General features: G+C 34.8%; 1 protein-coding gene across 6 annotated transcripts in view; it reads right to left on the reverse strand.

Moving 5' to 3' along the window:
- The window catches only part of fam13b (family with sequence similarity 13 member B), a 76,003-nt gene extending 65,186 nt beyond the window's left edge, over positions 1 to 10,817 (reverse strand). For all 6 annotated transcript variants that reach the window (XM_061724866.1, XM_061724868.1, XM_061724864.1 and 3 more), the window contains exon 1: positions 10,546 to 10,817. The gene's annotated coding sequence lies outside the window, so the exon portion shown is untranslated. The remainder of the gene's footprint in view (positions 1 to 10,545) is intronic.
- Between the last annotated feature and the right edge of the window lie 4,823 nt (positions 10,818 to 15,640).

The following is a 15,640-nucleotide window of genomic DNA, read 5'->3' on the forward strand; positions in this document are numbered from 1 at the left end:
ATAAAACACAAAAAAAATAAAAGATTAGAAGAGAAAAAAGCATTAAGCAGTAAAGCAGTAAAAAAAATAAAAGTGAGGTAAGAAAAAGGAGAGAAAAAGGGGCAGCCTGTGCAGCCGGCGCTTGCCCTTGAATCGACAGCAGCTCGCTGGTGTAGCCTAGTTTAGCTGCTCCTCCCAGACCGGCCCTTTCACTGATAAATTAATAATCACATGTCTTCGGGGGATAGCTGCTTTTTCCAGGGCTTTCTCATATCTTAGTCACCAAACTTGCATTATCTTACTTCACTTATTTCGAAGATGAAAGAAAAAGCTAATGAAAATCAACCCTTTTTAATTATTTGAATCCTACTCTGCATACATTTTGTGTCGTCCTGACTTGTCTTCAGATGGATTTACTTTGAACCTTGAAAATCTGATGGATATTCCTGCCCAAGGGATAAACAGAGCTTAACCTTCTTTCATGCACTCCGACAAACCCAGCCTTCAGCACTGGTTGCAGAGCTGTAATGAATAGAGGAGCTGCAGAAACAAATAAGTTGCCATATTGACTGTTGCTTAATTGCAAAAGATTGCATTATTAATCCAGAAATCCCTTGCAAGCAAGGCTTTTAAAGCTAGAAGTTGATTTCCACAATGTTATTGCATGAATATGTTAATAGCCCCTGAGCGGGGCATTTACAGAGGCTACTGCCCTCGTGCAGGCAGCACAGGTTCGAGTCCCAGCCCATTGCTCTTTGCTGCTTGTCTTCCCCCTTCTCTCCACCTGTTTCCTGCCTATTTTCCCCATTAAGGACACAAAGATCTTAAAAAAATAAACAGCATTTGTTGAGAAATGAACAGGCTGCCCTGAATTGTTTATACTCAGTTATCAAGCCCAACAATCCACATTTGTTCAAATATTTCAGTGCATTTGCCAGTCCTTTTCACAGAAAGGCTGTTGTGCTTGAAAAACAACAAAATAACAAACATACTTTGTTTCCTTGAGGAACTGACACTGAAAAAAACATGAACACCCACAGTGGAAATAAAAAAGCAGCGCAAAGGTGGACTCTGTGGGGGTGGAAGGAAAATTAACATTTTGTATAGTATCTGCATCAAGTCAGATTGACACCCAACTCTAGAGCGCATACTGATTTCACTTTTAATGCGAAAGCAATGGTTTGAACAGAGTGTGGCAGATGAATGATGCATATATCAGGTGGACAAAATAAATAAATCCCTCCGGATAAATCAAATTCTACAGCCAAATACATGACGATACTGACATCTATTTTGATTAAGCCCTTCTTTTATAACTAAAGCTGAAATGATCAACCTGACAGAAATAATCAAATAAAACTGTCTGCTCACGGATAATGCAGGAAATCTAATATCAGAAAAACCAAAGTACTTCTGCTGGGACATCAACGTACAGTAATCATTTATCACTCATAAATGGAAGGCAAAAGAAAGAATACAAAGCTAGCAGGAAGAAAAAAGATGCACAAATCATTAATGTAAACATAGATATTGTTTTTGTTCATAAATACTTGGACCCAAGCACCTAATACCACCTTAAACAAAGATGTTAAACTTAAATGATTTAAAATTGATCTGAATTACCTCTCCCTAACCATTTCATACTGATGCAAATTTCCAAACTACTGAATTATACAGCACACGGTATCCTGTCTAGTGCATCTTCTTCCCGTTTTTTAAATTCTGTGTGCCTGACACAAAGAGGAAACTATAGTGAGAAAGCCATACTTGTAAATCAATGAGAAAAGCCAAGCCTTTAGTTTAGCAACACAGAATAATAAGCTTTTGCACTACTATATCAACACTGAATGAGGTCTGATCACAAAACTAATAGCTTAAACAGGATCGCACAAGGCTTGTTACTCCCGTCAGTATGAGTGTAAACAATAGATCTAAACGCCAGCGGTACGGGTAAGCTGTGAAACGAGCAGACAGAAGTGCGTGCAAAAAAATGACAAAGCAAAATTACAATGCAGTTCCAAGTATTTTCTCAGACAGAATACAGGGAGCTTTTGGTTACAGCGAGCCACTAGCTCTCAAGTCAATGCTTCCATGCATCACTGTAAATACCCCTGGATTTGTATCCTATCGGTCAGCTGCAGGGAAGTGGCTGATGCAAGGAAGAAAACAAAGGTATCATTCCAAACAGTGGAAGAGAAAAACCTACTTCGAATTGAACCAAAGCCAAAAAGTAGAGAACCATGAGTAGGGAGATAGTTAGGACTTGGGACTTTCCAATCACATGGACACACATGCAAAACTAAATCTATTAATTACAGTCTCTTAATGAAAGACAAAGGTCCTCATATTAATGTGGAAAATGGTGGCAGCTATAACAGATAGGCTTTGACAGTTTATCATCTTGTATTTGAAGTCACGTGACTCTTATTACGGTACAATCTCTCTAGTTGCCCGACACATCGAGCAGATGCTGAACAGCTCGAGTACTGCGCTTAAACCTACTCAGAACATGTTCACACCCCAGATTACTTCAGCCCAAGCAGCTGCTCAGAACAGGATTTCTCCATCTGCCTACTCATGTACTCGAGCTGAGGCTCTTCTCAAAAGACATGCACAGTAACACTGACTCAACAGCTAACTACCTAGCAGGCTCATAATGACATGCTACAGCAAAAGAACACATTATCTCAAAATTTGAAAAAGGAACAATGTCAAATTTATCCACTGATAGACTGAAAAGTTTTTGGTTCAATCTATCAGCACATTCAATTAAAGCAGTTTTCAAGTAAAATATGAATGCTACAATGTTTTAAAGTGTACTGTGGCACCAAGACATTAGCAAACAAATTCTTTAAGGCAGGGCCCTGCATCACACTTACTAATAGTTTACAAATCTATTGTTGGTTCATGGTTTGTCTCGGCTTTCCATCATCCACAGCTAATTGTTGTAAAATATGTCCGGAAGATGATCCTAGGAGATAAATACAAACCTCAAAACACGTACACAATAGCTGCAATCAGCAAAGTACGAGTTATTAACATTCTGTTCATGATGCTGCAATTTGTGTTCTGCCGTCATCACAAATTTCTGATTAGATAAAATCAAGGAAGGGGTAGGAAGAGATACGCTGTTGCCATTTTTTAGACCAAAGTTTTAATCTGCAGATTTTTTTTTTCCTGAGAAATGTAATGAAAGCGAACAAATATATTTTTCTAATTTTGTTTTTATCTAATACTGTCTTTGAGGACAACTGTGGCAGGTTACGGCATCTTCTCTTGGTCACTGGAAATCCAAAAATAAAGTGTTCCTCACTACTACATGGGGGACTTCATACATACTCAACTGAAACTGAATTACAGTGTGCTGGCATTTATGTGCCAGGATACAAATCCGTACCCTTTTTCACTCTTTTTTTGTTTTTCCTTCCAGTGAAAGCCTGTAATATTTCAACAATCTGATAGAGCATCTCAATTTACTAAACCTCTGGTTTGGGTCACAGCCACCCTGCATGAAACTGCCTGTGGCAAGTCCTGACTGGAGTCTGGATTTCCACTGCTTCTTTCACAACATCAGAATATCTCCAGGCTGCAGTCCAGTTCATTTTATTCCCATCCTTTATTACTAATTAATTAATCAATTAATTCATTAATTAATAACTGTTTGCCATTTAATTCACTCATCTTTACTCTGCAATTATAAACTAAATTTTGTTTACACTAACTAAAAGGCGGTCACAAAATATCGTTAAATCGAAGCTGTTACATGAGCAGACTGGGATAAAATCTGGTGAATTTGTGATGGTGTGGGTCCAGCTTTTTGGTTTAGCTTGGCCTCCATCCACAGAGGCTAAAACAACCCACTAAATGACCTGGCAACAAAGGTCTCACGCAGCAGGCAGCTGTGTTGTTATGATACCGCTGCGACTGCTGTGTGTACGCGCACACTTTCCCTCTATATAAAATCTATGGCTCGTCTTACATGCAAGTCTTATCTCACACGGCAGGAAGCTGAAGAGTTTTGACACTGTTGGTATGTGCTTACGTGAGATCCTTCACATAAAGACCTACAGGTTCAGCGGCGGCAGGCTGGTCGTTTCAATGCCTCGAATGTGCCATCGAATTTTCATTGTATGCCTACCATCAAACAGTTATCTCCACACTGACAGACTCGCTTCATGGCAATGTCATGTCTTTAAAACTGGTTAAAGAGAAAGGGAGGTTGTCTCTAACAGGTGTAAATTTTATTTTTGTGCTTATTTGCATTTTAAAAAACAACAACATTGTTACATGTGAAATGTATCACTTTCAATATTTGCGATGCCTAGTTAATAAGTTGGATGAAATTACTAATCAATCCTATGATTTTAATAATTTTTAAAACATTTATACTTTGTTTAGAATTATGTTTTACAAAATGTCAGCCCTTTTTGTTATGCACGTTTTATTTTTAAGGAAAATAACTGCTGGATTAGAACAAAACATGCAAACCTGTTTTGCAACAAATTTGCCCTCAAACTGATTGTCAGCAGTTAAGCACCAGTAGATAAGGCGCTAGCAGCACTCTGACCTCCAGTCAGATGCTTTTACACCACAGCAGAAGATGGAGCCAGAACAAGATGCACACCAGTCAAACTTGAACAACTATTGTCAAATACTAGACTGTCTCAGCTGTTTACATTTACAAAAAATAATGAAGAATAGCACATGTGAATACAACAAAACACTATTCTTACAAATCTTGCTTTAGTCCAGAATCCATTTAAAACTAAACTATAGGTAACAGTCTCACCGTAGCAAGTTTGTTTCATTTAATTTCATGAAAATTTAATAATAATGTTGTTTTAAAGCCTGCAGTTTTTGGTACCATCATCTACCTCTATAAAATATTAAAAATGCCTGAAAGCATAGCAAACAGAATGCACCAAAACCTCCAGCCTTCAGGATGACCATGACCTTGAAGTAACACTTCAGAATTAAAACAAATCACTCTTCACAGAGGGTTGATATATTATAGGACTGCTATGCTGAACTGTTTTACTTTTATCAACATATTCATGTGCTAGCAGATTTGTGTATTACAATCTAAAGACTGACTAAACAGACGGTTTTTAACAGTTTTTCAACATCAGCGCAAAGTTGACCTTTACTCCAGGTTCTATACCAACATATCTCTGTTTTCTCTTACACAATAACTGAGCTGTTTTTATTAACTGCTTAAATAACTAGATTATATAATAAAGATTTTGCACAAACAAGATTCAATTTAAGGTTTACATCCAGAATTTAAAACACAAATATAGACAAAAAGAAGCTATACTTGGAAAAAAAAAAAAAAATAAATAAGTGTACTGCTGGTCTATGGAGGGCGATTTCGTAAAGCTACAGTGCAATATTTCAACACGTTTATGTCATACATTAGCTTAACACCACATTCATTGTCAGTTTATCCATTCCATCCATCCATCCATCCATCCATCCATATCCCTATTCAGGGTCATGTGGGGTCTACTGACGCCTATTCTTGCTGTATTTAAGAAAAATAGCAGGTTTACTCCTTGAACTAGCAGAGTATATCGCTGGGACAGAGCGAGAAACAAACACACCCTTACAAATGTATGATATGAAAATCTAAATATTGTACAGAAGTTGCTTAAGATGATAATTAAACAAATACAGCCACATCAGTTCCTTTTAGTTTTGTTTTTAAAAAAACAGAAGTGACTTCTAAAGTTCAGTCAGTTTTGAAAATGACTCTCTCAGGCTTATTTTAACCTAAGCAATGACCCGTTGTAGATTGTGCAAATTACGTAAAAATGATAATAATTATAATGACCACGATGATAATAAAAGACAAGATACGGTTATCAGAAACCACTAATTGCCTGCAACTATTTCAGAGGTGAAAAAACACATTATCAATGTATTAGCTGTCACTTATATAATAATTTGAAGTGATTCTCTAGAAACTTTTGAAGGATGGTACATTTATCAAAATTAACATGAAAATAATGACATAATCATGATAAACTTGAATTTTGTTGTAGATTGTGCAAATTACGTAAAAATGATAATAATGATAATGACCATGATAATAAAAGACAAGATACGGTTATCAAGAAACCACTAATTGCCTGCAACTATTTCAGAGGTGAAAAAACACATTATCAATGTATTAGCCGACACTTATATAATAATTTGAAGTGATTCTCTAGAAACTTTTGAAGGATGGTACATTTATCAAAATTAACATGAAAATAATGACATTATCATGATAAACTTGAATTTTGGACGAAATAAAATTGTTTCAGGACAAAATACTAAATGCAGGTTTAGCATTTATCTAAACTGTTAATCTACATTTATCTATACTTTTAAATAAACTAAAAAACCCTGAACCATTTCTGGCCAGGGACACCAGCATGACTTTTATATACCTTCAATAAAATCGCTATTACAATTCAGTATGTTGCACACAAAAAAAGCAGAAAGAATCACATTCAGATCGCAAGAAAGAAAAAGCTATATATCTATATAGACTATATATTTACTCGATTACATTGTTTTATGATCATGAAGAGCCAGAATTGTATCCATGATTAAAATGTGATTAATTGAACAGCCCTAACACTATCAATTTGAACAGTAATCAAAGTTATTTATATTCATCTTCACAAAAACAACTGGGTTAAACTAACATAAACATTTGCCATTTAATTTCCTGCCATTTGTGCCCTTTTTTTATGGTTTAATGGCACCAAAGTGTTGGAGAGACTGAGAAGGCATTTCAATCACCATCAATTGACAGTAACAATATGAACTTAGTTTGACAGCCACACAGCTTAAATCTAGCCATTTCAAAGTTAATATAGGCAAAAAAAATAAGTATAAAGTACTTATAGTCAATTGCACTTATTTGTATGACTGTATTTACTTTGACATCACCATATTAATGTCTTGGAACAGAAAATATGTTTGTTTGCATTCATTTAGAATGAAAATGATAGTTATTTTTCTTATTTAATACCTTCAAAAGCAATAAAAATGTGTTTTATGTACTGTCATGCTGTTCATTGAATCTGCTTTATCTTATCGCTATAAAAACAACATAATTATTTATTATGTTGCCAAGTTAATATGTAACCCGCCGAGAACTGATGCTTTATATTTTTGGGAGTTTTTGGGAATCAAAATGAAAGTGATGGTAATATTAAATATATCTGTATAAATCCAGAAATGTAATGAATTCCAAGGCTTTGCATTTGATCTGCTGATGACTCATTGATTGTTCCCTATTTATCTTACTGTGTGGACTTGTGGGGATCCACCTTTAAAACCACCTTAAATTCAATAATAAAACTGCAAAAACGAGCCATAAGTATCAACAATAAGGCTGATTACTATACGCTCACACAAAGCCACTTTTTCTAAATTCTCATGTTATGAAGTTTTATGATTTGTTTTATTATAAAATCATGCAAATTATGTTGAGAGCAAAATCAAAAATGCTCCCTGACTCAATACAGAGGTTCTTTTCAATTCAGGAGACTCCGTATAATCTTAGGAGGTGTCAATTTTACTGTACAAAAAGCTAAAAAAGCTAAAAAAAAAAAAAAAGGTATGAAAAGGAGATGTGTCTCCATTATTGGAGTTATATTCTGGAATGATGCCAACGTAAATTTAAAAACATGTCATTCTCTTTTGGTTTTGGTTCTTTTTTACGGTTTGTAAAGCTATTTTTGAATCTTATAAGTGCAATTGACTATCTGTTAATGTTTCTTTGCTTTTCTGTTGTTTCTTTGCCTTTTGTTGTTTTTTTGCTTTTCTGTTTTTTCTTTGCTTTTCTATTGTCTCTTTGCTTTTCTGGAGGTTTGTAGCCAAAAAAGAAAGTTAATAATATAGGATAGGCTTTTATAAGCAGTTTGCTTCTGCCTATGCCTTTTCAGTCATTGTTCAAACACATGATTATTGGTTTTTTATGTGAAATGTCAATGCTGTGCACAATGTTTTTTTGGTATTGTGTTGTTTTTGTGTTGTCATGATTGAATAAACTTCATTCATTCATTCATATTTAACCCAAACTAAAGTATACGCCTCAGTATCCTTTGTATTTCTGTAATGCATAGTGGAACCACATTAATTATTCCACTTCTGGACATCTTCCAATGTCCAGAAGATGATCCTAGGAGATATATACAAATCTCAAAACACGTACACATTAGCTGCAATCAGCAAAGTATGAGTTATTAACATTCTGTTCATGAAGCTGCAATTTGTGTTCTGCCGTCATCGCAAATTTCTGATTAGATAAAATCAAGGAAGGGGTAGGAAGAGATACGCTGTTGCCATTTTTTAGACCAAAGTTTTAATCTGCAGATTCATTTTTTTCCTGAGAAATATAATGAAAGGGAACAAATATATTTTTCTAATTTTGTTTTTATCTAATACTGTCTTTGAGGACAACTGCAGCAGGTTACGGCGTCTTCTCTTGGTCACTGGAAATCCAAAAATAAAGAGTTCCTCACTACTACATGGGGGACTTCATACATACTCAACTGAAACTGAATTACAGTGTGCTGGCATTTATGTGCCAGGATACAAATCCGTACCCTTTTTTCCTAAGATCATTAAAGACAGCTCCCACCCCGGCTCTGACCTGTTTGACCAGCTGCCTTCAGGAAGACGCTACTGAGTCATCAAGTCAAAAACTAACAGACTTAAAAACAGCTTTTTCCCCAAAGCCATAATCGCCCTGAACAATATGTGAATGTCTTCGCTACTGTTTTTACCATGCAATACTTCTCCCGAACTATCTGTGCAATATTCCACTACATGTGTATATACTATCATCTGTAAATAGAATCTCAGGTCTTCACTATTCAAATGCACCTTGACCTTTTTTATATTTTTTTACATTATTTATATTTCTTATATTTCTTATTGTTTGCACTAGGGCTGGGCGAATTTGGACAAAAATAAAATCCCGATTTTTTTCTCTGAAAACCCAATTTTCGATTTCGATTTTTTTGGTAAAACTACAAAAGACAATGGAATAAATTGTTTCAAATATTTTATCTTTATTTTTAAAGAAAAATAGCAAACAAATTTACCTATTGGGAATGAAGTGCAATTGAAAGATACTGTAAATCCTCCTTGAGTTTAGTAAAGTGACAACATTTACAATTTTCTTGACCAAACAAAGATGACTAGACGAGCTCTGTCTGTAATGCAGCCAGCTGCAAAAAATCGATTTTCCGATTTTCCTTTTTTTAACATCGATTGTGATTAATAAATCCGATTTAGATTTAAAATCGATTAATCGCACAGCCCTAGTTTGCACTATTGTTTCTTATTTGTCTTGCACTGGAGAGGTGATGCTGCTTTCAATCTCACTGTACCCAGGTACATTGACAATAAAGTATTCTATTCTATTCCATTCTTTTTCACTCTTTTTTTGTTTAATAAACTTCATTCATTCATTCATATTTAACCCAAACTAAAGTATACGCCTCAGTATCCTTTGTATGTCTGTAATGCATAGAGGTTATTTGATCCCTGCCGTACACCATGTGCACAGAGAGACCAATCCTTTCTATTTCTGAGCAATGGCCGGAAACGATTATGCAATCTGAAAGATTTCAAAGAGAGCCCAGATATATAATAAAAAAGGTCCCTCCTCAACGAAAGCTGTTCAAAAGTAGCAAAATAAATAAACAAAATGTATTACAATGCACACTTGGACAGGCCTGTAAAACATGTAAAAGCTGTTTCCATGTTTAAACAATGTTACAGAAAAACAGCAGAACATTCCAGCACAGGCAGGAAGCATCTCTGTCACTGATGAAGTTCTGCAGGACAAAAAGAAGACACGAAAACGAAACTAAAACAAAAAACAGCAACTATAAAACACACAAAAACACAACATACAAGTCTTTTTTCTTTTTTTTTTAATGAATAAGCGTCAGGTGACTCCGACTTATTCCTGCATCTTCTTCCTCCTAATGCAGTTAAGACACCTAACTCCTGTCTGACTGAATCACACAACAAATAGCTGTGGAACTAGACATTGCAGGCACTGAGCCGGTTTGCATATGGCATCAAAACCCTTGCAGGTATTTTAATCTGACAGTTTCTGTTTCTGTGCAGATGATGATGGGACTTCTTCTGCTGCTAGTCGTTAGCCATTAGCTCCCAGTGAACACAAACGGTGCCAGGAGCCGTTTAAACGCACCTCACGCTCAAATATCAGCTTCAAAGTGAACACACCACCACGGAGGATTGATTAATAAAGTGCATTTGAGGTTTTGTTAAACTGGTCAATAACACAGGACGTCAGACGGAGGTAGCATAGCGGGCTAACACTAGTTAGCGTCTAAAAGGATGATTTATGGTTCCGCGTTAAATCGACGCAGAGGTTACGGCGTACGGTGCGCGTCGCCGCGTAATTTACGCCGTCACCTACAGCGTAAGCTCTGCGTCGATTTAACGCAGGACCATAATTCAGGTTTAAGATGCTGCTGAGAGGAAGCAGATTGAAGAAGCGTTAATATTATAATTATTAAATCTTACCAGGTCAAAGCAAAACAGCAATTAATGCAAGATGCATTAATTTCTGCTCGGGTTTCTTGTAGCGAGACGTCGGCAACTTCGACGGGGATCAAAGCAGACGATGCGCGAATATCGTCGGGAACATTTCAAAGATAAAATAATGTGGTTCCTCTTTTTCTTCTTTTTTCTTCTTTTTTTCTCCTTTTTTTTAAGCTCGGACGGGCTCCAGTGGTGCCAGTTTGTACTTCGTTCGTTGCTCCGAGAGACTCTCGCACACACACACTCGTGCAACACACACACCCCCAAGGGACGAACCTGCCAAATACTGACCCCGCCCCTTTGTGACTGTGAACACAGCGGGAGGCAGCTGCCAAATACTGACCCCGCCTTGCAGGCTTCATGCCAGCAAAACACTAGTAACTAAATAACTAACTAGTAACAAGCAGGGGCGTCAATCGGGTATGGCAAGGTATGGCAGCCGCCACACCTTGGCTTCAAGGGAAAATGTAAATGTTTTTTTTTTTTTTTAATACATTTATGGAATTACTCTGTCTATTTGTATTGATTATTCTATTACTTAATACATATAGAATAACTACAAATGCAAATCAGAACAACATGATCGATTTCACTAGTGCACACACTGTAAAAACTAAAAATCTTAACAAGAATATTTATCTTATTTCGAGTTAAAATGTCAAATTTTTAGTAAAAAAAAATCTCATTACATTTAAGACAAGACTCAAAAACAACAGTTTTCACCTGTTTCAAGTAGATTTTCACTTGAAATAAGTGGAAAAATCTGCCAGTGGAAGATGTTTTTGCTTGTAATGAGAAGATAAATCTTGTCCCACTGGCAGATTTTTCTACTTATTTCAAGTGAAAATTTACTTGAAACAGGTGAACATGGTCAAATAACAAGTTATTTTTCTGGTAATGACTCTTGTTTTAAGTGTAATGAGATTTTTTGACTAAAAATGAGACATTTTAACTAGAAATAAGACAAATATTTCTTTTTTTTGAGTTTTTGCAGTGAGTGAGACTGCATTTGAAAAAGTTCAAATTTTCTTGACCACACAGATAAGCTACATAGACTTCTGTGATGAGTATTTGCTGGACGTGTTGATTGATACTCTAGTTAAGTTCTGTGACTCGTAACCTTGCCATACCTTAGCTTCGACTGAATTGACGCAACTGGTTACAAGTCTGACTTGTAATAGTTGGTCATTTATTCATAGAATGGTACAATACCTTTCTTTTAATTATACATTCATACATTTTAATTAAAGGTGAATAACAAAGGAATAACTATGTTACACCTGTTTCAACAGAGGTGTATAATCCAGGTGACATAAAATAAAAATCCAGTCCAGCAGTTGTTCCAACCAATCACTAAACCAGCTCCTCTGCAGGTAAATGGTAGGTCGTTAGTGAAAACCCCTGTTCTAAATGTACAGGCTGATCCAGAAATATGGCAGCTTTTTTACTGGATTATACACCTCTTGAATGTGCTTTAAGGTTTTTTTTTACAAAATCAAAAATAGTTTTGAATCAATCTTAAAGATAAGATAAGATAATCCTTTATTACTCCCTCAATGGAGAAACTCACATGTTAGCAGCAGTACACATAACACACACATGCAGGGAAGGGGGTAAAAAAGTAAAAAGTAAAAAATATATATAATTACAAGATATAGACAGTATATACATTGCGATGGAAATAAAAGTAGTGCGAAGGAAAAAAAAATGTGTGAGGTAGACAGACAGATATTGCATAGATATTGCACATATGGTTATTGCACATTTTGTTATTGCACATGTTATTATATAAATTATTAAATAAATTATATATAAATTAAGACCAATTTTGAAATGGGGTCAGTCTCAAAGCACCATTAGTCAAATAATTTTCTTTACATTAAGCTGATATTTGCTCATTAAAACATATACCTGTGGATCAGCCAGTACATTTAAAACAGGTGTTTTCACTAACAACCTACCATCTACCTGCAGAGGAGCTGGTTTAGTGATGGTTGGAACAAATGCTGGACAAGATTTTTACTTTATGGCACCTGGATTATACACTGCTTTTCAAATTATACTAACATCTCTAGGCCGGATTATCCATAATATGGATGGATGGATGGCTGGTTCAGTGTATTATTAGTTATATATGTATAATATAATAATATATTAATAACACTATAATTGTACTAATACACTATAATAGCACTAATAATACCTAATAATACCATACATTAGTAATATATTTTCAGTCACTGCTATCATTATAATAATGCTACTAATTTTGATATCAATAATAAATTCCCAGTCCTATGGTCTGCAGCATTAGGTGAGCCTTAAGTCGTTTTTTAAAAGTTAATTCCCTGTTCCCCACCTTCACATCAGCTCATTCAGTAGGCCTGTTTGATTGTTTAGTCATATGCTGTAATAGTTTTGCATGTAGTCCTCAGACAGGCCATATATGATGGAAATGATGATAGTTAACATGTGGTGTTACATTGGCAAGTGAGTTACATTCTGATTGGAGCATGATGGCGTTTGTAGACTCATGTCTATCTGTGGTGTTACTCTTAGTTGGTTGCTTGTCTTACATTTATTTGTAGTATGAGTGTTGACTATGTACTTCAGCAATATGTTCATGTAAATCTATGGTCTTTATAACCATAGTAAATTTCCCTTTTCTTTACCGTAATGATGGGTGGAGGGGGGACCTTCAAGTGTGGTCACCCTGGGGAACCAAACTGAGTTAATCCGGGTCTGCATACCATGATACAGTCTAAACACATTTCAGATTCAGATTCAGATTCAGATTCAGACAACTTTATTAATCATCATCATCATCATCATCATCATCATCATCATCATCATCATTATCATCATCATCATTATCATTTATTTAACTCACGACCATGATCACATGCTATGGAGCATAAGTATACAAACGATTGTACATTTATAGCAAGTGGCGAGCTGTACATGTTCAATTCAAATACTCAATCTAGCAAAATAAATATAATTTGAACAGAGGAAGGACCTTCTTCAAAAAGGCGCCTAATTTATAAATAAAATTTAACTTGTACCATGATACAGTCTAAACACATTTCAGATTCAGATTCAGATTCAGATTCAGATTCAGGCGACTTTATCAATCCCTTTGGGAGGTTCCCTCAGGGAAACTGACATCTCCATCTCACTCACACAGCACTGTCATTTACAAATCAAACACCCAAAAGCCAAAACCCCATATAAAGATAAAAAGATAATACATTTAAAGATAAATATAAAAATAAAAGTAAAAGGTAAAAACACAAATACAAATAGTAAGTTTGTTTTGTGTCTGTGAAGCATCTTTGAGATCTTTTAAAAGCGCTATATAAATAAAATTGATGATGATTATTATTATTATTAAAGTGCAGTGCCATAAAAATAATTATAAGGATAGAAAAAGTGTTGTGTAATATTGCACAAAGTTATTGCGTCCTGGTTATTGCACAGTCCAGTTTGTTGTTGGTCAGATCCCAAGACACTGCTAAGCTATTACTCCAAAGTAAAATACTCAAAAGTGTGCAGCCTTTCATATCTAGATCACTATCTTCATCTGTGGTTTCCATGGAGATACTGAATATTTGATTTCCTGACAGTGACAGTTCATACCAGCGAGCGCAAAAGGATTGGGGGCATGTTCTACTTAAGACATAGTAATGTAATAAATGTCTAAAGCATCCGTCTAGATGGTGTAATGCAAGTATAGTGAATACTATCTTTAGAAACATATTTTGTCAGTTAAAAAGAATAAAATCCTGAGGTTTGCATGTTGTAAACCAATTTTCCTTATGGCGTGGCCTGGAGTAGTTGTCTGCATTTTATTTCCTTCCAGTGTATCACTTCTCAAATAGCTTCCTATATCCGTCTATATGAGCTCTTTATTGTATCTATAAAACATAAACTGTGTGTCTGCACTGGTATAGCAAACTTTAAACAATAAGTGATTAAATTCCCTTTCTTTTTTGTACTTCCAAGATAATTTAGTGCCACCTAATGGGCCTTTTGTTGTACAGCACTGTGCTGTAAACACAGTTAGTATATAGTGCCGCCTGGTGGTAATCTTTATTATTGCACTGAACAGTGAACGGCTTTAATCCTGATCCTCTTCTAATTTTACTTTTGCAACTTTTTCATTTCTATGTTGTTTCAAATACACTATTAATTAATTCAAACAAAATCAAACACAAACACGAGCTGCACTATATATACTTTATTGCTGTTTTCATTGTTTTACACTTGATGGAATATCTAGCTGTGTGTTTGGTGGGCCAGTCCGAACACACACCCTCAAAAATATATAAAATATCTGTTACTGAACAAAGGTTTAAATAACGCAAAAGAAAAAAAAACAACCTATAATGCAGTAATACAATATGCATGATATTACAAAGTCATAATTCATTCTCACTAACATACAGTACCAGCCACTTCAACATGATAACAATGTCTCTATATATGGGTTTTCATATACAAAACATGAATAACACATTCTTCAAGACGATGTGATCATTTTGTATATATGTAGATACATATTTGTGTGTGTGATTTGTTTGCAACAAACACCCAAGAGTCATTAAAGTACATTAACAGCATACAAATTAATGAGACAAAAGAGAATGTTGTTCAGGAGAATGACTGGAGGAGAGATCTTCAGAGAGCAGAATAACCTAACATTTATATATATATATATATATATATATATATATATATATATATATATATATATATACATACATATATATATATATATACACACATACATACACATACATATATATATATATATATATATATATATATATATATATATATATATATATATATATATATATATATATATATATATATATATATATATATATATATATATATATATATATCAACAAATCATATCAAACAAACCAACTAAAACATATAAAGGTGTCATCTGTGTTGCCAAAATGTAATATGGCTCTTTCCTCTGTACTGTTCGCTCAACATTTGTCCAAAAAACATTAAAAACAGAGTCACATTATTGCACTATCAAGTGATTTACTTTTTCTTCTTG

The sequence above is a fragment of the Cololabis saira genome, chromosome 7 (assembly GCF_033807715.1).
Source record: "Cololabis saira isolate AMF1-May2022 chromosome 7, fColSai1.1, whole genome shotgun sequence".
Lineage (NCBI taxonomy): Eukaryota > Metazoa > Chordata > Actinopteri > Beloniformes > Belonidae > Cololabis > Cololabis saira.